This window comes from Podarcis cretensis (genome assembly GCF_951804945.1).
Source record: "Podarcis cretensis genome assembly, chromosome: 11".
Taxonomy (NCBI): Eukaryota; Metazoa; Chordata; class Lepidosauria; order Squamata; family Lacertidae; genus Podarcis; species Podarcis cretensis.
The window spans coordinates 51,874,503-51,900,343 of record NC_137180.1 but is presented as its reverse complement, the minus strand read 5'-3'; the positions used below and the strand labels follow the sequence as shown (position 1 = coordinate 51,900,343).

The 25,841-nt window shown below is 47.1% G+C and overlaps 1 long non-coding RNA gene across 1 annotated transcript; it reads right to left on the bottom strand.

Annotated features, from left to right (window-relative positions):
- Positions 1–2,651: 2,651 nt before the first annotated feature.
- Positions 2,652–25,573, bottom strand: LOC307226394. Its single transcript, XR_013843362.1, has 3 exons — positions 25,457–25,573; positions 24,186–24,253; positions 2,652–2,789 (listed from the first exon to the last, which is right to left on the bottom strand). It is a non-coding gene; the product is annotated as an uncharacterized lncRNA (long non-coding RNA).
- Positions 25,574–25,841: the final 268 nt, after the last annotated feature.

The window sequence follows — 25,841 nt, the reverse complement described above, 5'->3', positions numbered from 1 at the left end:
GGGGAGGGCACTTGCTTTAAATGTATGGCATGGATGTGACCCTAGTTGCAAGTTCTCCCAAGAGAACGGCATTTCTCTGCCTGTGTGGAGATGTGAGTCTCAATCTTTTCCCTTCATCTTCTGTTCTTCCCCTCCTCTCTCTCCCTCTCCCTCTCCCTCTCCCTCCCACCCACCCACCCCACTTCATGACTTTGTTCTCTGTCAAAAGGCACAGTGTCGAGGAGAAACTGCTGCTCTTTTGTGCCAGAGATTTGAATTTGATCCCCTCCAACCTTAAAAAAAATCAATATTCCCAGGGAGAAGCAGTGGGCACTGCTTTCCAAGTCCTGCTCTCAGCAGAGCAGTCCTTTTAGACTGATGTTATCTGACTCGGAGACTTCTGAATACTTGAGCGAGGTTGGGTGGTGCTGTGCTGCTGGTGGTCGTGGTTTTATTTTTATTTTTTTTTCATATATCTACCCCTTTCCATTTTCTTTAACAAAACGCTCTCAGCGTTTAATGTCACTGTTATCTTTAGCTGCCTCCTGAGAGCCACCGCAGGTTTAAAATAAATAGATCCAGTTCGAGAATATATAAAATAAATACACTTGCCTCTCTGGCTAGGCAGAGAGAAAGAGAGAGAGGTGGAACAGGGTTGGAGGGAAGCGAGCACAGGCCGCATTTACATTGAGGGAAGCAGTGGCGTGTGACAGAGGTCATCAGCTGCTGCTGCGGACCCTCAGTCGGAATGAAAAATATATGAAGCAGAGCCGTATTGCTTGGGGGTAGGAAGAGGAGGAAAAAGGAAAGGAAAAAAGGAGCAGGCGATGGAAGTCTGGTTTGGGCCTCCCCCCCCCCCCTCCTGCCCCGGTGAGATTGCTGGCCGTTTGCTCCGGGCTCCAGAGCTGCTTTCAAAGAAGATCTTACGGTGAGCCTTAACCCTGTACAGTTGTGAGACTCTGGCTTTAGAGGAACACAGGAAACCGAAGTCATGTTTGCATCATACATTTGAAGCGCTTTGATGCCACTTCAAAAAGTCAAAGCTTTCCCCCCCCCCCCCCCGCCGCCCCGAAGAATTCCGGGAGCTGCCGTTTGCCCCTACGCTCTGCACAGGGTTGCAATTCCCAGAGCTCCCTATTGTTAAACCACCCTGGGAACTGTGTCTCTGGGATAGGAATAGAGGTCTCCTAACAATTCTCAGCACCCTTAAAAAGCTATAGTTCCCAGAATTCCACAACTGTTTAAAGTGGTATCATAGTGCATCACATCTATTGTGTGAATGTGGCCTTCAGACCTATGTATCTCAGCATTGCATACATCCAGAGTGGGGTGTCTGTATGTCAGACCCTGCAAGTGTCCTTATTTCCCAGGGATAGGTCCAGATTTACAGAAGCCACCCGGGGTTCTGATTTGATCCCAGAATGTCCCTTAGGACTCCCCTATTTTCATCGGACAGAATGGAGTTATGAGACCCCCGAACCAAGGAGATAAGCAACTATACAACCTTTAGAAGACATCTGAAGGCAGCCCTGTACAGTGGTACCTCGGGTTAAGAACTTAATTCGTTGTAGAGGTCCGTTCTTAACCTGAAACTGTTCATAACCTGAGGTACCACTTTAGCTAATGGGGCCTCCCGCTGCTGCCACACGATTTCTGTTCTCATCCTGAAGCAAAGTTCTTAACCTGAGGTACTATTTCTGGGTTAGCGGAGTCTGTAACCTGAAGCGTATGTAACCTGAAGCGTATGTAACCCAATACATATACTGTGTGTGTGTGTGTGTGTGTGTGTGTGTGTGTGTACTATTTCTGGGTTAGCGGAGTCTGTAACATGAAGCATCTGTAACCTAAAGCGTCTGTAACCTGAGGTACCACTGTATAGGGATTTTTTTTATTGTTGAATGTTTTACTATGTTTTTATATGTGTTCGAAGCCGCCCAGAGTGGCTGGAGCAACCCAGTCAGATGGGCGAGGTATAAATAATAATATTATTATTGTTGTGTTGTTGAATAGGATGTTCCTATTTTCATAGGAGAAATGTTGGAGGGTATGGAGTGTGGCTATTTATGCCCCTCTGCCTGGTCCTCAGGACTCTCCCCAGGCCACGCCCACTCTTCTGAGGCCACACCCCACACTGGTCCTTCTTCCAACATCAGAATGTTCTTTCCTGGCTAGGTAGTGGAGAAAGAATAGTGTTTGTATGTAGAAACTAGCCCCAGTGCAAAGAGCTCCACTCTATTTTGCCTCACTCAGCATTGGCATTGGAAGGCTGCTCATAAGAGAATGTGGCCCTCAGAATGAAAAATGTTCCCCACTTCTGGTTTCAGGATTCATCCTGGAAACCATTTTCCATTGCAAAGTAGGTGCTGCAACAATGTCCTTCACTCACATTCTCAAATGGTGTGTGCAATCTTCAAAGAGTTTCACTTGATGCTCTTCCATGCAAAAATAAATATATTCTGCATGCATGCAAAAGCAAACTTATCAGGGCAAAGGATTTTAGCATAGCCTTTACACACACACACACACACACACACACACACACACTGCCTGCTGGCTTTCTATAAGCAGGGACCGGTGAGCATTCCACCCCATTAGCTCCAGTCTGCAACCTAAAGGATGTGGTACAGTCTGGAGCTAGGTTTGCCACATCGTTCGCTGCTGTTTGCAAGGACTCGAAGCTTCAATTTTTAATGTGTGGTTTTCCACCGTTCAGGACAAGATCCATAACTATTTAGGGATTCTCGAAGGCCTGTCTTGCTGGTCTGCTGAGCATTTGGTGGTCAGGTGCAGCTGCAGGCTTCAAAGCGATCCTGTTGTTGCAGAAAAGAAAGGAGAGAGAGAAAGGCAAACAAACAGAGACTCCTAAATAGGTTGTCTAGAGGGGAATCTCCAGGGCAGGCAATATCGGTGTGGAATTTTCATCCCGGCCTGGAGACGACAGTAATATGTAATAGGGCTTCTCTCCCACCCAGCCCCAGCCCCACAATATTCTCTAGGGTGTTTTGCAAATGAAATTTCAAGAGCTCCTCTTATCTGAAATGCTGTACTCCAGTTGTTGCCCTCAAACATAAAATGTGCATGCCTCAAATAATTTATGGAGAGTACATACATACTGCAAAGCTGTGATTTCTGCATTGCAAGGGAGTTGGACTAGATGACCAGTGTGGTGTAGTGGCTAAGAGTGGTGGACTCGTAATCTAGTGAACCAGGTTCGCTTCCCCGCTCCTCCACATGCAGCTGCTGGGTGACCTTGGGCTAGTCACACTTCTCTGAAGTCTCTCAGCCTCACTCACCTCACAAAGTGTTTGTTATGAGGGAGGAAGGGAAAGGAGATTGTTAGCCGTTTTGAGACTCCTTCAGGTAGTGATAAAGTGGGATATCAAATCCAAACTCCTCCTCCTCCTCCCCTTCTTCTTCTTCTTCCTCTTCCTCTTCTTCTTCTTCTTCTTCTTCTTCTTCTTCTTCTTCTTCTTCTTCTTCTTCTTCCTCCTCCTCCTCTCCTACCCTACAATTCTGTGATTCTGTATCATGTTTCCCTCTCCCAAATAATACCCAAATGCATTCTCATATTAATTTGGAAGGAAACTGCACCACCACCAAATTATTGTAGCAGGAAACCCCCCCATCATTCAGTTTGTACAAACTTCACACACACTCACACTCACACACTACATACGCTATGCTTCTGTTATAAATTCATAGAAAATCAATCATGCATCGGATTTGCACTGTTCTACTTTTATTTTCGGGGACGCAGGTGGCGCTGTGGGTTAAAGCCTCAGCGCCTAGGACTTGCCGATCGAAAGGTCGGCGGTTCGAATCCCTGCGGCGGGGTGCGCTCCCGCTGCTCGGTCCCAGCGCCTGCCAACCTAGCAGTTCGAAAGCACCTCCGGGTGCAAGTAGATAAATAGGGACCGCTTACCAGCGGGAAGGTAAACGGCGTTTCCGTGTGCGGCTCTGGCTCGCCAGAGCAGCGATGTCACGCTGGCCACGTGACCCGGAAGTGTCTCCGGACAGCGCTGGCCCCTGGCCTCTTAAGTGAGATGGGCGCACAACCCCAGAGTCTGTCAAGACTGGCCCGTACGGGCAGGGGTACCTTTATCTTTACCTTTACCTTACTTTTATTTTACTCCATGAATGAAGGACTACGAAATGGGGAAGGTTTGATACAGGGCACCATAATCCCTTCACCATCCCAGCACATCCACAGAAGCCCTGCCCAGTTGCTATGCCAACCCTGATGGTCCTAGACAGAAGACAATCACGATCACAAAGAACTTGCATATGGGAATGGATTCAGCATGGACTGGAACAAAGGACAACGATCAGATCTTCCCTCAGGGGGCAGGAAACTGCAACTACCTTTTGTCTTCAGAAAATGACTCATGGGGAGGAGGAGAGAAGGGAACCAGCCAGGTGACAGGACACTCAGGTTACCACCACAACTCCTCCCTCAACCCCTCCTTTCTGTAATGTATGCATGATGTTTCTGGGGGTGGGCTTGACCTAGAGGAGGGGAATTTCAAAAGTTTTTATAAGGTCTGGCACACCATTTTTCTGTGTCTTTCCTCTCACCTGCAAGTGAGGGGAGCACCCTGTTGCAACAGTCAATAAAGGCCAAGCCTACAGGCTGCTGATTTGCTCCAATTTACTCTGGTTGGTGTCTTTACTTTTTGTCCAAGGGAGCCCTCGGATTTTTCCGGTAACATTATATATGAGAACAACCTTAATATCTGAGATCAGGCACATGTTACAGGCAGTGTGCCGAAATTGAAATGAGGAGCCCTGGGTTCCAATTCCCACTTCACCAGGAGGTTCACTATGAGGCTTTGTGCTGTCAGTCTCACTTGGCCTAATCTACCTGTCAGGGATGTTGTGAATATATAATGGTGGTTATGTACCATGGGGGGGGGGAGGTATTGCGGAAATACGTTGTGCTGCTCCCCTGAGATCTTCGGAAGAAAGCCAGCGGTACAAATCCAATACTTTACTAGCAGGAATTTTTACTTGATTTTTTAGCTTATGTTTTAATGCTTGGTTGTGTGTTTTGCTGTTTTAACTGGGGAGGTGTGTGTATATATATATATATATATATATATATATATATATATATATATATATAATTTTATTGGATTTTACAAATTAATGTTTACATTCACAATCATAGATAAAAAACAACAACAAATGAACAAGATTCTTCCAAATCTTTTGACTTCCTTCCATGGGTTCTTTGTTTGCCCTTTTCTACTGCATATCATACGCCAAAGTCTTTGTTACCTTGCAAGAGTTATTTCAAACCAGCTAAAGAGTTCAAGTGTTGACAGTGGTCTTTCAAATATAATATAAATTTCTCCCAATCTTTATTGAAGTTTTGATCTTCCTGATTTCCACGGTCATTTTTGCCATTTCTACAGAGTCCAGCAATTTGTTCTGCCATTCTACTCTGGTAGGGACCTTGTTGTCATCCCACCTCTGGACTACCAGCATCCTAGTGGCTGTCACTGCGTAACTGTACTCAACTACTTAACTGGACAGATGTGTAAACCACCCTGGGATCTTTTTGGATGAATGGTGGTTAAAAATAGCAATCCTTCTGTGATGGGATGATGAGCTGCTTGTGCGTAAAAGCTTAGTCCCTCAGAGTTTGCTCAGCTTAGCAAGACTCTGTCTTTAGCGGAGCCCTTAAGCGTGGCTCCCTCAATCGCTGGCAGATTCCGACAGTGGGCGTTTACGGAATCTACTCCAGCATAAAAGCTCCTTGACGGAAACGCGTCGTCTGGATTCTTGGCGCGACAGTTTCCGGCGAGGAGTGGGTGTACCTATGGGAGGACCTGAGACTTCCCCGCTGTTATCGCTGGAAGACTCCCTGAGCCATTCCTTCGTTTCTCTCTCTCTCCCCCTGCTGGTGCCTTCCTCCGCTGCTGAGTCTCTCCTGACTTCTGAGAGACCCTCCACCTACTGCCTTTCCGATGGCAGTTCCCTGACATCCACCTCCCCTCCAGGACCCCCTTCACCCCCTCCCGCCCCTTCCCCTGCTGGCGGTGAGGATGGAAAACCCCGGAAAGAACACTCCTCATCATCAGAGGACTCAAACACTTCTCTCCACTGCCTCCCGTCTCTTCTCCCTGTGTCCTCTTCCTCGTCGGAGTCTATTCCCTCTTCCAGCCCTGATTCTGGGAACCCTTCAAACTCCTCTTCCTCATCGGTGGTGCCGAAGTGTTCCCTCCTGAACCGTCCCACGGGCTGAGGTTTCCTTGGAAACCGTTGATGAAACGTTTCTATTAAAACCTCGTCCTTGACCTCCTCTGCCGGCACCCATGTGTTTTCCGACTCCGCTTCCCCTTCCCATTCTACCAAATACTCCACCTGATTCCCTTTCCACCTGGAATCAATGATTTCTGCCACATGCATGTTGCGTTCCCTTTCTTCTATGACCGGTGTTTGAGTAACCCCCCTCTCACGTTCCCCCCACTCTCGCCCCTCTCGGTATGGCGACAGTAGAGACCTGTGAAATACTGGGTGCAGTTTCATGTGGTTGGGAAATCTGAGTTTGAATGCTACCGGGTTGACCTGTTGTATGACCTCAAAGGGTCCCAGCCGTTTGGGTCTCAATTTCTTACACCCTCCCTTGAACGGCAGTCCTTGGGTGGATAGCCACACCCTGTCCCCCACCCTTATGGTTTCACCTTCCCTTCTGCTTCTGTCTGCTTGCTTCTTGTATTCTTCCTTGGCCCTCTCTAAGTTAAGTTGGAGTTGCCAGTGGATCGCTTCCATCTCTTCAACAAAGTGTTCCGCAGCCGGGACACTCCATCTCTCCCCTCCTTCTCCTGGAAATGCCCTGGGATGACACCCATAATTGGCCAGGAAGGGACTTATCCCTGTGGACACATTCTCCGCGTTGTTGTAGGCAAATTCTGCCAGGGCCAACTTATCTACCCAATCATTTTCTCTGTCATTTACATAACACCTCAGGTATTGTTGTAAAATCCTGTTTGCCCTTTCCGCCTGCCCATTTGTTTCTGGGTGCCGGGCAGTTGAAAAATTGACTTCTACGTGCAGTAAGCTCATGAGCTTCCTCCAGAACCTGGAAGTAAATTGTTTCCCTCTGTCGGAGACCACCCTCAAGGGGACACCATGCAACCTGAAAATATGCTTTACAAACAACTTGGCGGTTTCTTCCGCTGTGACCGCGTGTGAACAGGCTATAAAATGGCACATCTTAGTTAATAGGTCCACCACCACCATGACAGCTGTTTTCCCTTTGGATTTGGGCAGATCCGTCATAAAATCTATGGATACTGCCTCCCATGGCCTTTCCGGTGTGGGTAAGGGTTCCAATAGCCCCACTGGTGCCAGCCTCTCCCCTTTCGCTCGCTGGCACCTGTCGCACCCCCTAACATATTCCCATACGTCTTCCCTCACCTTGGGCCACCAAAACTCCCTGGTAACCAACCACATGGTTTTGTGCTGCCCGAAGTGCCCCGCTGTGGGGCTGTCGTGTAACTGCTTAAGCACTCTGCCACTCAGTTCCCCATCGGGTATGTACAGTGCCCCTTTGTAGTACAATGCCCCGTTCTTTTCCTCAAACCCCCCTGTGTTCTCCCCTGTCCCCCTGAGTTCTCTGAGTTTCTCTTGGGCGTATTCATCGTTCTCGGTACCCTCTACCAGTTCTCTTTGCCCCACCAATGCCGCCCCACACACCCAGTGGTCCTCGGGGATGATATGCCTTTCCTCAGGCGCTCCCTCCCCCTCTAAATACTCAGGTTTTCGAGAGAGAGCGTCCGCCCTGACGTTCTCCGGTCCTGGTACGTAACGAATTTCAAAATGAAATTTGGAGAACTCCTGGACCCATCTCACTTGTCTCTGGTTCAGTACTCGGGCAGTTCTCCAGTATTCCAGATTTTTGTGGTCAGTCCGCACTTGGACCTTGTGCTGCGCCCCAATCAGCAAGTGTCGCCATCTCCGAAACACTTCATGAATGGCGAGCAGTTCTCGGTCGTATACGGTGTAGTTCCTCTCAGATTTGTTCAACTTCCGCGAGAAGAAGGCACACGGTCTCCATTCCGACGTATCTTTTCCCGGCTGTAGAAGCATGGCCCCCACCGCTCGGTCTGAGGCGTCAGTCTCCACTCTCATTGGTTGCTGTAGATCCACGTGCAAAAGTTGTTCTTCCGACGCAAACGCCTTCTTTAACCTTTCGAACGCTCGCTGCGCCTCTTCCGTCCAGACAAATTTCTTCTTGCTGCTGAGACAATCAGTGATGGGCGCCGTTAAGTGGGCAAAGTTCTTGATGAACTTCCGATAGAAGTTTCCGAAGCCCAGGAACCTTTGCACGTCCTTCTTAGTTTTCGGTGTCTTCCATTCCAGTACCGCTTGAACCTTGCTAGGATCCATGGCCAATCCCGTGTCTGACAACCGGTACCCCAGGAATTCCACCTCTCTGGTATGAAACTGACATTTCTCCAGCTTCACCCACAGCTGGTTTTCTTGCAGTCTGCTCAGTACCTCTCTTACGTCTCGCACATGCTGCTCCTCATTCTCTGAGTACACCAGGACGTCATCTAAGAACGCTACACAGTTCTTGTAGAGCAATGGTCCCAGGACGTGAATCATGAACGAATCATGAAAACAGGCCGAGCCTGCCTGTAGACCGAAGGGCATAACGAGGTACTCAAAGGCTCCCAAGGGGGTGAACATAGTGGTTTTCCACTCATCTTCCTTTCTCATACGTATCAGGTTATACGCCCCCCTTAGGTCCAGCTTGGTAAAATTTTTCCCTTTCCTCACCCGGGTCAAAATGTCATCGATTCTGGGCATGGGGAAAGTCACTGGTTCTGACACTGCATTTAGGGCCCGGAAGTCCATGACCAATCTGGGTTTATTAGTATTTTTTTTGTCCACAAAGAACACTGGGCTGCCCCCCACCGCTCGTGACTCTCTGATGAAACCTCGCTTGAGATTCTTGTCAATGAACTCCCTTAACTCCTGCATCTCACTGTCTGACATTGCATACAGCTTGCCCACTGGCAATTGTGCTCCTGGGAGTAAGTTAATTTGACAGTCAAAGGGTCTGTGCGGGGGCAGTTTATCTGCTTCTCTTTCGCTGAAGACGTTAACCAGGTCGGCGTATTGTCGTGGTACCTTCCCTTTATCTGTTATTTCCATCCCTGCTAGCGTAGCCTGGGTTCTTACTTGGGCTTCCCCTTCCTTGCAGTGTGCCAGGCAATGCGCTGACCCAAAGGAAACTACCCGCTGGTGCCATCCCACTAGCGGATCATGCAGCGCTAGCCAGCTCATTCCCAAAATAATGGGCGCTCCTCCCAAGGTGGCCACATTAAACGCTATCAGTTCTGTGTGTCTTGCCACCCTCATTATCATTGGGACAGTCTGCTGGTTAACTTCCCCTCCCAACAGCGCCCTCCCATCAATCGTGGTCACCTGCAAAGGGTTACTTAAAGGGATAGTCTGTATCTGGTGTTCGGCTGCAAACTCCTTACTCATAAAATTACAGGAGCTGCCTGAGTCCAATAGCGCCTTTATCTTTAGTGGGTGTCCGTTTGGCAGCTCTAGCGACACCTCTATTACAAGCGCTGGTCTTGGTGGTTCCGGCGTGGGCACATTCACTGCTCTTTGGCCTGGCTGCTGTGCCCCGATGGTGGCAGCCAGGCGTTGGCTTTTACTTGCTCCTTAACTCCCTCCTCCTCCCCCCCAACAGCTCCCGCCATCCCTTGCCATTCCTTTCTTTGTGGGCAGACTCTGGCAAAGTGACCTGGCTGTTGGCAGAGAAAACATTTCTTGGCGCTCTTTCCCTCCTTCTTCCGCCCTTCACTAGGGTTTGAAACTGCGCGCGCACGCGCTGTTCCAATTTCCATCGGCTCTACTGGCGGGGAATGCTGCTCAGGAATCTCTGGAATGCGGAAATCCCTCCAACGTTCCCTCTTCCCTTCCCGCCTCTCCAAAGCTCTCGCCTCCTGGCGTGCTCCTATGGCCAGTGCTGATTTAGTCAGCTGGTCCATAGACTCCACCCTGGGCGCCCGGGAAAGTTAGTCCTTCACCGCCGAAGATAGCCCTTCTTCGAAGAGCATTTTTATGGGTTCCGCCGACAATTGCCATCCCAATTTATGGATCAACATGGTGAACTCAGTCCAGTACTCACGTACAGATCGGCTCCCCTGTTTACACCCCATTAACTGTCTGCGCACCACTCCCTGTTCAATCTTGCTGGAAAACATCAGATCCATGGCGCGAAAAAACTTCCTCGAGTCCTTTAGGGCGTCATTATTAGCTGCCATCAGGGGTCTCACCCAGTCCTCCCCCCCCCTTCGAGATGGCCAATCACAAACGCTACCCTCGATTCCTCATCAGGAAAGTCATCAAACTGCAGATTGAGGGCATATTGCATCTCTGTTCTAAAGGCTTGATAGTTCCTGGGATCCCCCCCAAACTTCTGCACCAATCCTGGCACCTTCCTCATGAGTGGGGTGGCTTTCCCCTTTTCTGCATCCTGAGCCCTCCTCTCCTCGAGCCTAGCCATTTGCAGCGCTAGCTGGACCTCCAACATCCTGTACCTTTCTTCCAGGCTTGGACCAGCTCCAGCTCCTCCTGCGTCTCCGGCTCCGGCTGGGTTGCTCATGATGCCTCTCCTTGCACAAGCGGCTTTCAGAGACTGTCGGATTGCTGTGATGGGATGATGAGCTGCTTGTGCGTAAAAGCTTAGTCCCTCAGAGTTTGCTCAGCTTAGCAAGACTCTGTCTTTAGCGGAGCCCTTAAGCGTGGCTCCCTCAATCGCTGGCAGAATCCGACAGTGGGCGTTTACGGAATCTACTCCAGCATAAAAGCTCCTTGACGGAAACGCGTTGTCAGGGACTCAGCGGGAGCGCAGGGAGGAGAAGAGATGGAGAGCGAGGGGGAGCAATCCGAGGGCAGCGTAGGAGAATATGACAGCAGTTCGAGAGATTCCATGAGCCTCTCCAGCGAATCGGAAGATTCACAGAAGGGGGCGCCGATGGGCAGGGCAAGGGGCGAGCCAAGGGGGACACCCCAGAAGCAAGGGGCCAGCGGGGACTCCCAGAGCAGCAGTTGGAAATCAGGAACAGCTTCCCCACCAGAGCGCAGTGGGGGGGAGGAGTTCCAGGTGTCAGAGCCCACATATGCACCACCAGCGAGAGAAGATGAATCAGGGTTGGCCACGCCTCCATCGGAGAGCGAGTTAACGGTCAAGAGGAAAGTTGCAGGCTGGGCGCGCGCGCCAAGTTCAAAGGTACAGGCGAGCGGCACAGAAGGTAGCCCGGATAGGGAACCAGGTCCTAAAGCCCGCCGGAAGGAGGGGCAAGAATCGTCAGGGTCAGCGTCAGAGGAGTCCAGGAAAGATGAGACCCTAGCGGGCAGGAGGGCCCAGAGGAGAAAGGAACTTAGGAAGAGGTGGAGCAAGGCGAGGGTCTTAAACTGGTGTGGAAGGGGAGGAGACTCAGACGGGACTTCGCCGATCTAAGGTCGAGATGTAGAGCTGCACGCTGCGGCTTTAAAATGGAAACTGAATCTCAATAAAGACTTTTGTACATAACTACAGCCTAGCGTTGGTCCTCTGTGAGCTGGGACCTGGAGGCAGCTCTGACACGCGTCGTCTGGATTCTCGGCGCGACAGTTTCCGGCGAGGAGTGGGTTTACCTATGGGAGGACCTGAGACTTCTCCGCTGTTATCGCTGGAAGACTTCCTGAGCCATTCCTTCGTTTCTCTCTCTCTCCCCCTGCTGGTGCCTTCCTCCGCTGCTGAGTCTCTCCTGACTTCTGAGAGACCCTCCACCTCCTGCCTTTCCGATGGCAGTTCCCTGACACCTTCCTCTGTAAATAATTCCTTCCTCTGTATATCTTATTCTTTCTTTTTTTAAAAAAAAAATTTGTCAAATCCTTTATTATTTTATTCACATAATATACATTCTTTACAGCAGACAACTCCAAAATAAAATCATATGTAACAAAACCATAAGTCTCATGTTTTCATTTACACTGATCTCCTTTCCGATACTTTTACTTGATATTTCTTGCTGCTTTCTGCTTTCCTTATAGAATCTTTATAAAAATTTAAATTTCTTAAATCTTATACCAATCTTTAACAATTTCAGTTAACACCTTCACCTCCCTCCCCCACAGCCCAGTACTTCCATCCAACCCATGTGCGATCTTCTTTACCTCCTATTATTTTTGTTAAAAGGTAAAGGGACCCCTGACCATTAGGTCCAGTCGTGGCCGACTCTGGGGTTGCGGCGCTCATCTCGCTTTATTGGCCGAGGGAGTCAGCGTACAGCTTCCGGGTCATGTGGCCAGCAAGACTAAGCCGCTTCTGGCAAACCAGAGCAGCGCACGGAAACACCATTTACCTTCCTGCTGGAGTGGTACCTGTTTATCTACTTGCTTTCAAACTGCTAAGTTGGCAGGAGCAGGGACTGAGCAACGGGAGCTCACCCCGTCGCGGGGATTTGAACCGCTGACCTTCTGATCGGCAAGCCCTAGGCTCAGTGGTTTAACCCACAGCACCACCCACGTCCCTATTTTTTTTGTTACACTTGCTTTATTCACTTTATTTGTTATTCCATCCTTAATACAGTTGTACCTCAGGTTACCTACACTTCAGGTTACATACGCTTCAGGTTACAGACTCCGCTAACTCAGAAACAGTATCTCTGGTTAATAACTTTGCTTCAGGATGAGAACAGAAGTTGTGCTCTGGTGGTGCAGCGCCAGCAGGAGGCCCCATTAGCTAAAGTGGTGCTTCAGGTTAAGAACAGTTTCAGGTTAAGAACGGACCTCTGGAACAAATTAAGTACTTAACCCGAGGTACCAGTGTATATTATTATCCTATTTTCTTCCTCCTCCTCCTCCTCCTCCAATGTTAGTCAGAGTAGACCCATTGCATTCCCTGGACATGACTAGCTTAAATCCATTTGCATAGGGTTGGGCTAGATAGCCCTCAACATCTTTTCCATCTCTATAATTCTGTGGTTTTGTTATTCATTCCCAAGGGACTGCCCTGAGTAGAACATGGTTGGCAGCCATCTTCAGAGACCACCAGCCCCCTGCCGCCTGAGGACAGCCCGCTAACAAGAAACGCTTAGGTGCAAGTCCGTGGTGATGTCAGGGGCCCAGCCCCCTTCCCTGTAGTTCTGAGGGAGCATCTATTCATAATGACTCCAGCCAACAAGATTAATCATTATAAGTACTTTCCCCATTTGTAATGCTTTTAGGTCCTGAAAGTTGCTAGGAGTCCAAGGACAAAGGTTACTCGGAGGTTAAAAGATAAAGTACAAAGATGTGTTTACCATCCCACAGGGTTTTGGTGACAAAGCGGAGGGCCGAATAGGAATGAGTCAGATAAGACTAATAAAAGTATTAATGAAACCTAAGGGAATGCGGACATTTAATTTGTGTTTGAGCATGTGTTTCTTTTAAAGGGGGGGAAATGAATCCATTTGACTTGATTTGTTGTCACGCTTGAGCAGGAGAGAAAGTGGGGGGGGCGTTGTTCCTTTGGCTCGGTCATTCATATTCCACATCGGAATGATTTAAGCATGATCAAACAGCCTTTGAGGGAGCTAGAAGCCTCTGCAATGGATAGTAACATTTAGTTGATGTCTATTTTCTATCTTTCAGCAGTAAGGCTATACCTCTTGAGAGATGGAGGGATGCACATTTTGTGTTGATGATTATAACTACATTGGTAGAGCTCATTCTGGAGTAATCTTCACAACAGTCTGGCAAGGCAGATCAGTATTCCGTTCACCTCCAGGAAATGCAGGAACTCCTCGTTAGAGGCTCAGAAGTAGCTTGATGAGTTGTCTAGGAGTGTGTGTACATGAACCTCAGGGTTCTCTCTAAACATGGAAGTGAATGTTGTTGTTTAGTCATTTAGTCATGTCCGACTCTTCGTGACCCCATGGACCAGAACACGCCAGGCACTCCTGTCTTCCATTGCCTCTCGCAGTTTGGTCAAACTCATGCTGGTAGCTTCGAGAACACTATCCAACCATCTCGTCCTCTGCCGTCCCCTTCTCCTTGTGCCCTCCATCTTTCCCAACATCAGGGTCTTTTCCATGAGGTGGCCAAAGTACTGGAGCCTCAGCTTCAGGATCTGTCCTTCCAGTGAGCACTCAGGACTGATTTCCTTAAGAATGGAAAGGTTTGATCTTCTTGCAGTCTATGGGACTCTCAAGAGTCTCCTCCAGCACCAATGGAAGTGAACAGGGTGTGCAAAATTAGCCTCTACCCCTGGAAGGCAGTGCGAAACCCCTGTACTGGCCAGTCCTGGCATGAGGACTAGGAGCTTGGCTGCTTTTCAAATGGGCAATCCCTGCTGTAGTCCAGGCCTCAGCTTCTTGGTACTTTTCCACTTTCTCTAGGGCAGCCTTCCCCACCCTGAGGTCTTCAGATGATGCTTGATTAGAAATACAATCACCCTTGGTCACTGGTTGTGCTGGTTGGGGATTTGTAGTCCAACACTAGCTGAGGAGTCAAGGCTGGGGAAAGTTACTCAAGGTATATTAGGGGTTGGCTCCCTATTTGTACACAAGGCTGGGTCTTGGCTTGCAGGCTTGTTTGAATATCCCACTGGTCCCAAGGACACTGACAACTGGAATAACAAGATGCAATTGAACCCAACAAAAACAGCAAGTCTTCAGCCCAGGGCTCCACAGTAGGCTCCTTGGATAGTTTTGCAAAGCAGTTCTCCTCTTCTGATCAGAGCTGGTCAGGGCTGCTAATTTAATTTCCCAGAATGCCCCAGAGCAGAGAATTCCCTTGGGTAACCTTCCCCAGACCACATGGCAGCTCTGGATGGTGTCAGAAGGAAAAGTGATCAGAGCAATGAATGCACATTTTGCATTTCTACTGCAGGCTAGTTTCACACCCATGGACACCCCCCTCTCTGTGCTCCGTAGTGGCAACTGAGAGCTACAGAGTTCAAGGATACACCCCACCCAGGCAAAAAAAAAAAAAAAGGCCCAGCAGGGGTGTGGGGAGTAACTCAGGGAGAGTCCTGAAGAAATTCCCCCTCCCCTTCTGGCAACAATTGTATGTTGGTACATTTTAAATGGTGGTTTGTACTATCCACCACCAAGGTGGGTCTTGCTGGGGCTCATGACCCTGGCAGCTGTCCAAGGTGCTGAAGTCAACAGTGCTGGCCCAGGTCCTTAAGCCTGTGCATGCCCTGTACATTTATAGCACATCTATAAAGCTCAGGACTTTCTCAAAAGAATCCTGGGGACTTTAGGTTACCCTCCACAGATCTGCAATTCCCAGCACTCTCAGCAAACTACAGCTCCCAAGATTCTTTGGGGGGAAGTCATGTGCTTTAAATATGTGACATTTATGCAGCCTAAGTTGGAGGTTGAGAGATAATGGCTATGTAAATTCATGGATGGAGCAAGATTTGAACCTCGTACTTCTCAGTTCTTTGCCACTGCATCAGCTACCCGATTAAGGCTTGTCAATCTACTCTTTAACATACAGTTGCATGAAAGGATGGGAGAAATGGATTGCTTCATCTCACATTCAGAACCCATGAGACCAGAATTTGTCACTTCTCAGATTTATCTTCTAAGATGGCCCTTGCATTTTGAGCTCTGGCCCAAGTATGGGTCTAAAGGTGACTTTGCACACAATGTTTTTCTTGCACATCACAATGTTTGCACTTTGCACACATTTTTTTTTCTTGCACATTAACTGTTTCCCTGTAAGATAAAAGAATGCACCTGTGCACATCACAATGCTTGGAAACTTTAAGATATGCCAATGGTAATGTTTATTCAGGGTAAAGACAATGAACTAAATTCTTTTCCTGAAAATGAGTGGGTGGTGCTTGGAATGCCAATTATATCAGGGTCACAGAACCGTCCATACTTGGCTCTGAGAGTTGACTAATCTTTGTGGCCCAGTTCTAACTGAGCAAGGGCAGGGAGGAGCTAATTGCAAACCTGCTTATTTTCTGAGGCTACCTTGGGTCTGGTGTGTTACTGTAATATGGAATTAAAAGGGAAATATGAAAGACAGAGTCTTTTCATTCCCTTTGTATCTGATGTTCAGGTTGTGAAAGCTTCTGTAAATAAAACTGCACACAGACCCAGTGCACAGGAAAGAACCATCTGAAGACTCATGGGAACCTCAAGGTCAGGGATACAAACTTTTCTTTTTTTAAAAAAAAAAAGTGTGAACCTCAACAAATTACCCAGTGAGATCTGAGCATGCTTAGTTGATGGAATGGAATTGTGCTTTTTTAAAAAAAACCTGACTGAGACACTGAGAAGGAGCACTCTGCACTGCAACATTTTGCTGCAGTCCCCCTTCTTTTACCTACGATTTCTGAACCGAAAGGATATAGCAAACATTTGGTCAGAAATTCTGGGCAGATGTTTGTTTTATCTCCCTCACCCCTTTACTGCTTACAGGCCTAAATATCCTCCCCTGAGAGAAGCATGCTCTGTTGTTGTGCCATGATGTGCCTGGCATATCATGAAAACTGCAAAGTGTTTGGAGAGTCTCTGATGGCAAAGGCCCATTAAAGTGCAGGGTTAGATTCCTGGAATTAGTAGTAGTTAGATTAAGAAATGCAACTCTGGAATTAGCAGAAATGTCTAACGATGCCAAGGTAAGGGACAAAATATCAGGGTAATTACTCCCTGGAGCATCAAGCGAAAACAAGACAGAGGAAATGACTAAGCGTCTGTATGCCATTAAAACAAGAGCATGGAACTGTCTGGATTAATTGTGAGCACTCAAATGTTGAGGCAGGCTTTTAGATGGGAGAGGACTCTGTCTTCTAAAGGGTATATTGATGAGAATCAGCTCTATATAACCAGATTTTATCTGCAAAAGGCCACCCCCCCCAGCACACCCCAGCTGCCTGGTCAAGTGGCAAGTTAGCTGGAAACTGCCAAACACATTCTCTTCTTTTATCATGGATTTCATTTGCCGATGTGTTCTGAATCTGTACATCCCTGTGTCAGAACTTTCCTTCCCAACCTCAGCTCGGTTCTTACGTGGAAGTTCCATTTCCGAAGCCAAGGCTCTGGTGCTGTTTTGAAGCCTTCACACACACACACCCCAACTCTGATTTAGGAATGCTTAAGGGACGCGGGTGGCGCTGTGGGTTAAACCACAGAGCCTAGGACTTGCCAATCAGAAGGTCGGCGGTTTGAATCCCCGCGACGGGGTGAGCTCCCGTTGCTTGGTCCCTGCTCCTGCCAACCTAGCAGTTCGAAAGGACGTCAAAGTGCAAGTAGATAAATAAGTACCGCTTTGGTGGGAAGGTAAACGGTGTTTCCGTGCGCTGCTCTGGTTCGCCAGAAGCGGCTTAGTCATGCTGGCCACATGACTTGGAAGCTGTACACCAGCTCCCTTGGCCAATAAAGCGAGATGAGTGCCGCAACCCCAGAGTCGGCCACGACTGAATCTAATGGTCAGGGGTCCCTTTACCTTTAAGGGAGGTGATCCCCATGAATTCCAACATGAGCTGACTTGATCTGTACCTAACATGCAGAATGAAAGATTGTTATCCTTTTTTGTTTGTGCAAAATTCAATTTCTTTGAATTTTGGAATGCAGTTCCCAGCTAAGTTAGACAGGCAGGTGGGAGCTGGCTGAGGTCAGGCTAAGGTTGACGGGGCAGTCCTTGAGTTTCTCTTATGGGCCACAGATAAGGTCCCTTCCTATGTGAGGCACAGTAGAATTCTCTGGTGCAAAACCCACATAGCAGGGAGATCCCAGAAGCATCACCTTTGCTCCAAAAGCACATACCTAGGCCAATCTGAGTAGGGGAATTTTACCTACCTTTCTCATCATAATGACGATGCATGCCCAAAAGTTTGGAATCTGATTGAGAAAATATATGCTTTGAAACAAACAAAACTGAAGACCAAAATGTGCCTCTGATTTGAATCTAGGAAAAAATGTGTGCCACATTCCAAGAATTTATAGCTGCTTCCATTGCTTACTCTTGTTAATCTTTCAAATATATGTTGTTGTTGTTGTTGTTGTTGTTGTTGTTGTTGTTGTTGTTGTTGTTGTTGTAAGCATTGAGGGGGGAGACTGAAAAGTAATTTAAAGACTATTTGCAGAAACACTGTAAAATTAATGAATGTTAAAATGATGTTAGACTGAAAATAAGTGGTACTAGCAATAAAAGGTAAAAAGAGTATGCAAAAATGAATTAAAAATTTGGTGAAATTATAGGGTTACAATATGTTAAGATTTAGAGTTAAGATAAATGAAAGAGGATAAGGATTTGCTGATTTTAATGGGAATACAAAAAGGGGAGGTGTGAAGAAGTCAAAGAAACAAGTTAATGAGCTCAAAATTATCAAAAATGGAGTTGTTTTAATTTTCTATTTTCTATTTTTCTACTTTTCTTGTTTTTTGTATCTTTTATTTTTGTTTGAGAGTTTCTCCTGTTTCTTGTTTTATTATGCATTTTTGTATTTTTGATTTTATTATGCATTTTTGTATTTTTGATTTTGTAAAATTTCAATAAATATTATCTTAAAAAAATAATGAAAAGTAAATAACTGAAAGCCCCCAACTTGGAGGGACAGCTACATGACTGCAAATAAAATGATACAGGGGCCCCGACAATGGCATTGCTGCACAAGTTTTAAATAAGAAGACATGACAACCCAGCCTCTGACATTAGTCTTTGTTTTAATCCTTCTGCCCAGCAAGGAAGTGCTGTAAATCTGAGGTACTGACCCATGTCTACACATTTACCAGATAGTCACTGATCAAAGATTTATTTATTAGCCCAGGCATGATTGATTTATATGAGTTTTGTTTGAGCAAGTTAATTGCAAACGGCAACTTGGGATGCACACATTACAATGTGAAGGAACTAGGTTACTTACCTCCTCCTGCCCACCCCCACCCCCAACCCGCTTACTGTTAGGGGCAGTGATAACGTCACGGCAGCGATAACATGTTGACTTGCGTCTGGATCAACAGTGTGACTCTTTTGGATGCCTTACCCAGGAGAGATTAAATGGTCCCTGCCATTAATAATCTACTCAGCAAGGAGCCAGGGGTTTTAGCAATGTCAGGTGAGAAGAGATATTTCCCTTCCTGGGAAAGTCTAATATTTAAACTGTTGTTTAAACTGGGGGGGGGGGAGGGAATCGCTATGCAACCATGATCTCAGGAAGAATTTTCTCCGTGGGCTTCAGGATTTGATGAGATTTCTGAGGTTCTAAACTCCAGCGGCTGACTTGTTGAGTTTTGAAATTAAGTATCTTCTGCTTGTGGTTACAAAGCTGATGGAGTTTGGCACGCATTATTTCTGATGAGTTCCTTCACATTCATCATGTCTATGTTGAAAGCAGGGGAGCCAGTAGCTTTCCAGATGTTGCTGGACTACAACTCCCATCAGTCTGATCAATGTTCAGGAATGATGGGAGTTGTAGTCCAGCAATTTCTAGAGGGCTACAGGTTCCCCACCCCTGGGTTAAGCTATACAAAAAGCTACTGAAGAAGCAATAAGCTTTTAGTCATCCCTTGACAGTAAACTATCAGCAGGCCACTATTACATTTCATGTAAGTTAAGAATAATGACAATATTCATTTCTATTTGTGCTTAGGAGAAGAGGGGTGTGGGAAGCTAGAGGGGGAAATGATTGGAGCAACAAATGTAATTTTTACCTGTACCCTAGGCTAGTTTCTGCACACACACAAACCTCTTTATATTTGTCATGCAGACCAGCAGGAAGCGTTGAGTTCAAGGAGACATTGCAGCCAGGCAAAAACTCTCAAGAAGGGTTCAAAGTTGGGCTAGTGAGTGGGTGGTCTGGGAAGAGTCTCAAGGGCCAGACAGAGTGGCCTGGGGGGAGCTGCATGTGGCCCCCAGACCTGAGGTTTCCCACCATTGGCTTAAAGTGATGAAGAATCTTCAGATACATTTTCTCAGCACAATCCTGTAAGGTAAAAGCACTGCTCTCAATCACAGTGGCAGCCTCCACACTGCTCACACCTCTAGGGGGCAACCCAGCCAGATGGGCAGGGTTTAAATAAATTATTATTATTATTATTATTATTATTATTATTATTATTATTATTATTATTTTATTAGCCTGATGCATCAATGAGTATCAGGCAGCTGCCATTACTCATACAATGCCCTGTAGAAACATGCTCTTTTCTGCCACCATACTCCTTGAGGAAACCTACTCGACCATCTCCAGGTCTACTGGAGAGAAATAGGGAGGGAGACAGGGCCAACCACTGACATATGATTTAATTTGTACTTCTCGAGAACCAGAACACAGGTATCCTTCAAAATTCGCACTTCTCCAATGCAGTCCTCCCACCAAACAATATGCACATATTGCGGGAAAACACACATCTTAGGCCTCATCTAGACACATCAAAGAAGCATTTCAGTTCAAAGCGTTGTAAATTTAAACAGGGAAAACCGGTAGAGAAAAGCAGAACTCCACATTGCCATCTGGTGGCACAATGTTGCACCGTACATACAATGCATATAAATCGCTTTTTCTTTACCAGTCTAGCTGAGCGCTTAGTGAAAATAACTTACACAAAAAGCATTATATCAGAGAAAATTGCTTTCAGGGATGGGTCTGTCATTCCAAACCGCATGCAACTATGTGTTAGTTAGAAGAAATTTGCACTCAAACGCCGACAGATTTTCACGAGGATGTCTCAAAACAAACACATTGGCAATCGCTACAGAAATGGGGAGAACTGAACTGAACACTGGGGGAAAGAGAAGCTGAAATTGGCAGGTCTGTGCATCCCTATATCCGAGCCAAATTAATCTGAAAAACTATGCATGTGTTTCATCCCCCACAATGAAGGTTCTGGGAAGGATTTCTAAGATTCAGGGAAGGACTTGCAAAGGAAAGCAGATGTTGAAGGCCCAGCGCATGCACAAACACACCCTGAAATTAATCAGGAGAATGGCACCGAGATGCCTGAGGACCCCTTTGGAAGTCCCAGCCTTGTTAGGAAAGGATTTCAAAACAAAACAAGACCCAGAGCCATAGTAGAGCTCCACTAATTACCGCTAAGAACCGACCACTTTGGAGAGCCACACACTGCGGCTTTTCTCCTGGCTGACAGACAACTGTCAGCTGGGCAAGAGCTACTAATTAGTAATTGATAAATATAAGTGCGCTGTCTTCCCGGAGTAGAGTACCACTTGATGATAGTAATTAATTGTTCATTGATTCCCATAGGCTGACGTGAGGTCTGCTCAGCTGCTTCTGCGCCTTTCCCATTTGTAGATAGAGGTGAGCATGCCTGGCAAGGATGTTTCTGGCTCCCAAAGTTTCTTGGGGGGGGGGGGGAGAGACTTTGCACAGGAGATCATTCTAAATGGAATTTAATTAAACGCAGGAAGCATGTTTGATGCTGATTCTCCACGGGTGAATGTCAGGGATGCCAACTTGTATAAAATATTGAGGGGCGGGGGGCCAGGTAAGCCCTGCCCCACATAATCAATCACAAGATACGGTGTTCACTCGCCATTTGATGAATACTCATGAACTGGGGGGGGGAGCCCCCTCAAATATTTTATGGAGGGGCCAAAGGGACCTCGGCCCGTAGGAGTTGGCTCCTATGGTGAATGTCAAGGGTAGAACCTTTCTTCCATGTGTGGGGTTCCTCAAAATCTCCTGGGGGAGGGGAGTGAAAAGAGAGAACCTGCTTAAAAGAGAACTCTAACTAGAATTTTGTTAGGGACGCGGGTGGCGCTGTGGTCTAAACCACTGAGCCTCTTGGGCTTGCCGATCGGAAGGTTGGCAGTTCGAATCCTCACGACGGAGTGAGCTCCTGTTGCTCAGTCCCAGCTCCTGACAACCTAGCAGTTCGAAAGCACACCAGTGCAAGTAGATAAATAGGTACCGCTGCAGCGGGAAGGTAAATCGTGTTTCCATGCACTGCTCTGGTTCACCAGAAGCAGCTTAGTCATGCTGGCCACATGATCCGGAAAAACTGTCTGTGGACAAACGCCAGCTCCCTCGGTGTGTAAAGCGAGATGAGCGCTGCAACCCCAGAGTCATCTGGGTCCTTTACCTTTAAACTAGAATTTAAATAAATAGAGGAATCATGTTTGATGTTGGTCCTTCATGGGCCAATGTCAAGGTTATGTTTCCTGACATGCGAGTTTTCTGTGTGTAGGGTTTCCCAAAGTTTCCCAGAGGAAGGAAGCAAAATGGGAGAACCTGCACAGGAGAACCTACATAAATATGAGCTGGTTGGAGCGTGGTGCTGATAATGCCAAGGTTGCAGGTTCGATCCCCGTATGGGACAGCTGCATATTCCTACATTGAAAGAGTTGGACTATATGATCCTCAGGGTATCTTCCAACTCTATAATTCTATTATTATATGTGGAAATTAATTTAATACAGGAAGCATGTGTGATGTTGACTCCTCCACTCAAGGTTAGGCTGGAAACCTTCTTCCTGACATGCTATTTTTCCATGTTCCAGTCTCCTCCAACCTTCTGGGGGAGGTGGGCAAGAGGGGAGAAACTTCATAGGAGTTCACTGTAAATGGAACGACCGTGAATCACAAGAATCACAAATGCTGGGCATCCATGGGTTAATGGTTCTAGGGCTATGGGGGTCTTCCAGCAGGAAACCTCTTAAACGTTAAGCCCCCTTAACCTAGGAGAGTAGAGATGTGCACACGAAGAATTATGTCACGCTGCTCTCTGATTTCCATTTTCAGTCTGGGGACGCTAGCAAGCCCCTGGCACTGCCACCTTCTGGCACTTGCTTTGTGCCCATGCAGCTAAAGGAGATCAGCAAAAACAAGATCACTGCATGTTGACATCCTCAATATATCTCCGGTGATGCTCTCTTTTTTCCTTGGCAAGATTCACAAGCAGAGTCATTGCAGGTATTGCCAAATATATGTGTATATATATATATATATACCCAAGGCTACAATCCTTCTCTCTCCAGGCACAGAGAGTCCCATGAGGATATTCTGTGGTTTGAACACTTTATTGATTTAGGATATGTTTGGTGCTGGGCCAAAATCCCTCCTTCTCAATTTTGCAGTCCAATCACAGTCGGAAAAAGGGGGCATTTGGGGGATTTTCAGGGGTGGCTGACAACAATTACAAACATTTCTCCTGGCCCTTTTTAGCCCAGGGACCAGTCCACCATCCCTCAGACCATATGGAGGGCCGGACTAGATCTTGGGGGAAAAATATGAATGAATTCCTGTGCCCCACAAATACAGTGGTGCCTCGCAAGATGAAATTAATCCGTTCTGTGAGGCTCTTCGTATAGCGGTTTTTTCGTCTTGCGAAGCAAGCCCATTGACAGCTTAGCGGATTAGCGCTATTAGCGGTTTAGCAGCTTTTAGCGGATCAGCTGATAAGCGGCTTAGGGCTTAGGAAAAGGGGGGGGAAGGGGAAAAAACCCCGCAGGAACTCGCAAGACATTTTTGTCTTGCGAAGCAAGCCCATAGGGAAATTCGTTTTGCGAAGCGCCTCCAAAACGGAAAACCCTTTCGTCTAGTGGGTTTTCTGTCTCGTGAGGCGTTCATCTTGCGGGGCACCACTGTAACCCAGAGATGAATTTTAAATAAAAGCACACATTGTACTCACATAAAAACACCAGGCAGGCTCCACAAATAACCCAGAGATGTATTTTAAATAGAAGGACACATTCTACTCATGTGAAAACACGCTGATTCTTGGACCGTCTGCTCTCCCTCTGGGTTGCCTTCTGGGCTGGGAAGCCAAGAACACAACCGACCCCCCCATCCTGCCAACCTCACCAGCTGCTACAGGTGGAATGGCCAAATGGCCAAACTGCCATCTTCAAAAACCATGCCTAATTCCTGAAATAAAGTTATTTTATTGCTTGTGTCATATACTGCAGCGAGGCAGTAAGAATGGCTTGAGCAACTCGCCACAGCTCTTATACGTATTTTTAGGAGGAGCTGAGACTATCAATCTATTTTCACTTAACAATTAAATTTGCCTTCAGAAGGGCTCCTGAGGGCACATACCAGTGTGTCCATTATGTTATTACTGCTAATTTCCACTGAATAAGCCAAAATTAGAGGCCACTTGCCACCAGAAATGACTGAAATGTTATGGGAAAACTGAATCAGAGTGAAGCGGGTAAGTAAAATGGTCTAAAACAATCCATCTGTTTTTGTGTGTGTGTGTTTATGTATATAAAAAAAAATCATCTACCTTTCCAGTGGAACTATTTTGAGCTCTCTTGTTCAGAAGCACGAGGGAAAGCCAAACTTCTGTACTTTCTAAAAGGGAAAGCTGTGGTCAGGTCTGTACATTATTACTGAGGGAAAGCTGGGTATAGCCTTTCCTTGAATAGCTTTTCTAGGTTATTGCTGTAACATGAAGCAATGAGAGTTGCTCCAGCAGTTGTCAGGAACGACACTTTATCTAACCAGGAACATGCAAAGCCCTTCTGAGAAATGTTACTCTTATCAAGACTGCCATGACCTCCCTTGGAACTCTTCAGCACGTTCATCTGAGAAACAATCTCCAGAGTTTGCTCTGAGTTTTGTTTTCATCAGACCCCAATGGCTACATGCATACACAAGCACACACACCCTGACCTTATTTCAGACTTACTCGGCTTTTGTTTGGCTTCCTTTTCAAATTTGTTGGATGTGTTTATCCAAAATTTGCTTCAAATTTCACAATAAGGCTTTGTGTGCTACCAGTGTGCCAGAGAGATGGGGAGAGGGAGAGAGAATGTTTTCCTGCTTCCCTCTTCTCACTGCTGCCACTGCCCAAGCCAGGTAAATGTTGTTTAAAACAGGGGTAACCCACACAATGCCTTGCAGATCGGAGTTGTTGTTGGCACCCGTCCATCTCAAGAGACAAAGAGGACCAGAGGCAGCAGAAGAGAACGACACGATCCCTCATTTTTTACACCATGGTAGTAGGTAGAGAGGGACGCGGGTGGGGCTGTGGGTTAAACCACAGAGCCTAGGACTTGCCGATCAGAAGGTCAGTGGTTTGAATCCCCGTGACGGGGTGAGCTCCCATTGCTCGGTCCCTGCTCCTGCCAACCTAGCAGTTCGAAAGCACGTCAAAGTGCAAGTAGATAAATAGGTACCGCTCTGGCGGGAAGGTAAACGGCATTTCCGTGCGCTGTTCTGGTTGGCCAGAAGCGGCTTAATCATGCTGGCCACATGACCCGGAAGCTGTACGCCAGCTCCCTCGGCCAATAAAGCGAGATGAGCGCCGCAACCCCAGAGTCGGCCACGACTGGACCTAATGGTCAGGGGTCCCTTTACCTTTAGGTAGGTAGAGAGAAACTGAACATCTCTTTTAGGATAGTTCCCAAGTAGTGGCGCACCAGTCTTGCGGTGGCAAAATCCACCCCACGTTTCCTTTTTATTTGTATTGGAGTAAGTCATGTGAAACAGTGTCAAAGGCCTTACTCTGTCAATTTAATAAAGTCAATTTATGGTGCCTATAAATCTTCTAACCAGCTGGGATGAGGAGGGAAGGCGGAAGGCTGAGTGGATGGTGATAAAGTCGTGATATGGTGGCAAATCTTCTGCTTGGCACCCCCAGGGAATTGAATCGTCGCCTGCAGGGTACCCCCTCCCTATGTGAACCATGCACAACCTGTGGTTCTGTGCGCCCTTCCCAGTCCATGTGAACTGTGCTCAGTTGACCTGTGATTTTCTGTGATGAAATCCTTTATCTCTGTGAGAAAATGCCCTTCAGAATGGTTGTCGGAGGCCAAAAATGCCTTTTTACCAAACTATGTCCCTGTCAGACCGGGCTTTAGTTATTCATACACCGATAACACACAAGCTTGGCTACCGTAAAGCATTTGCTTCTCCACCCCCCCCCACTTTAAAAAAA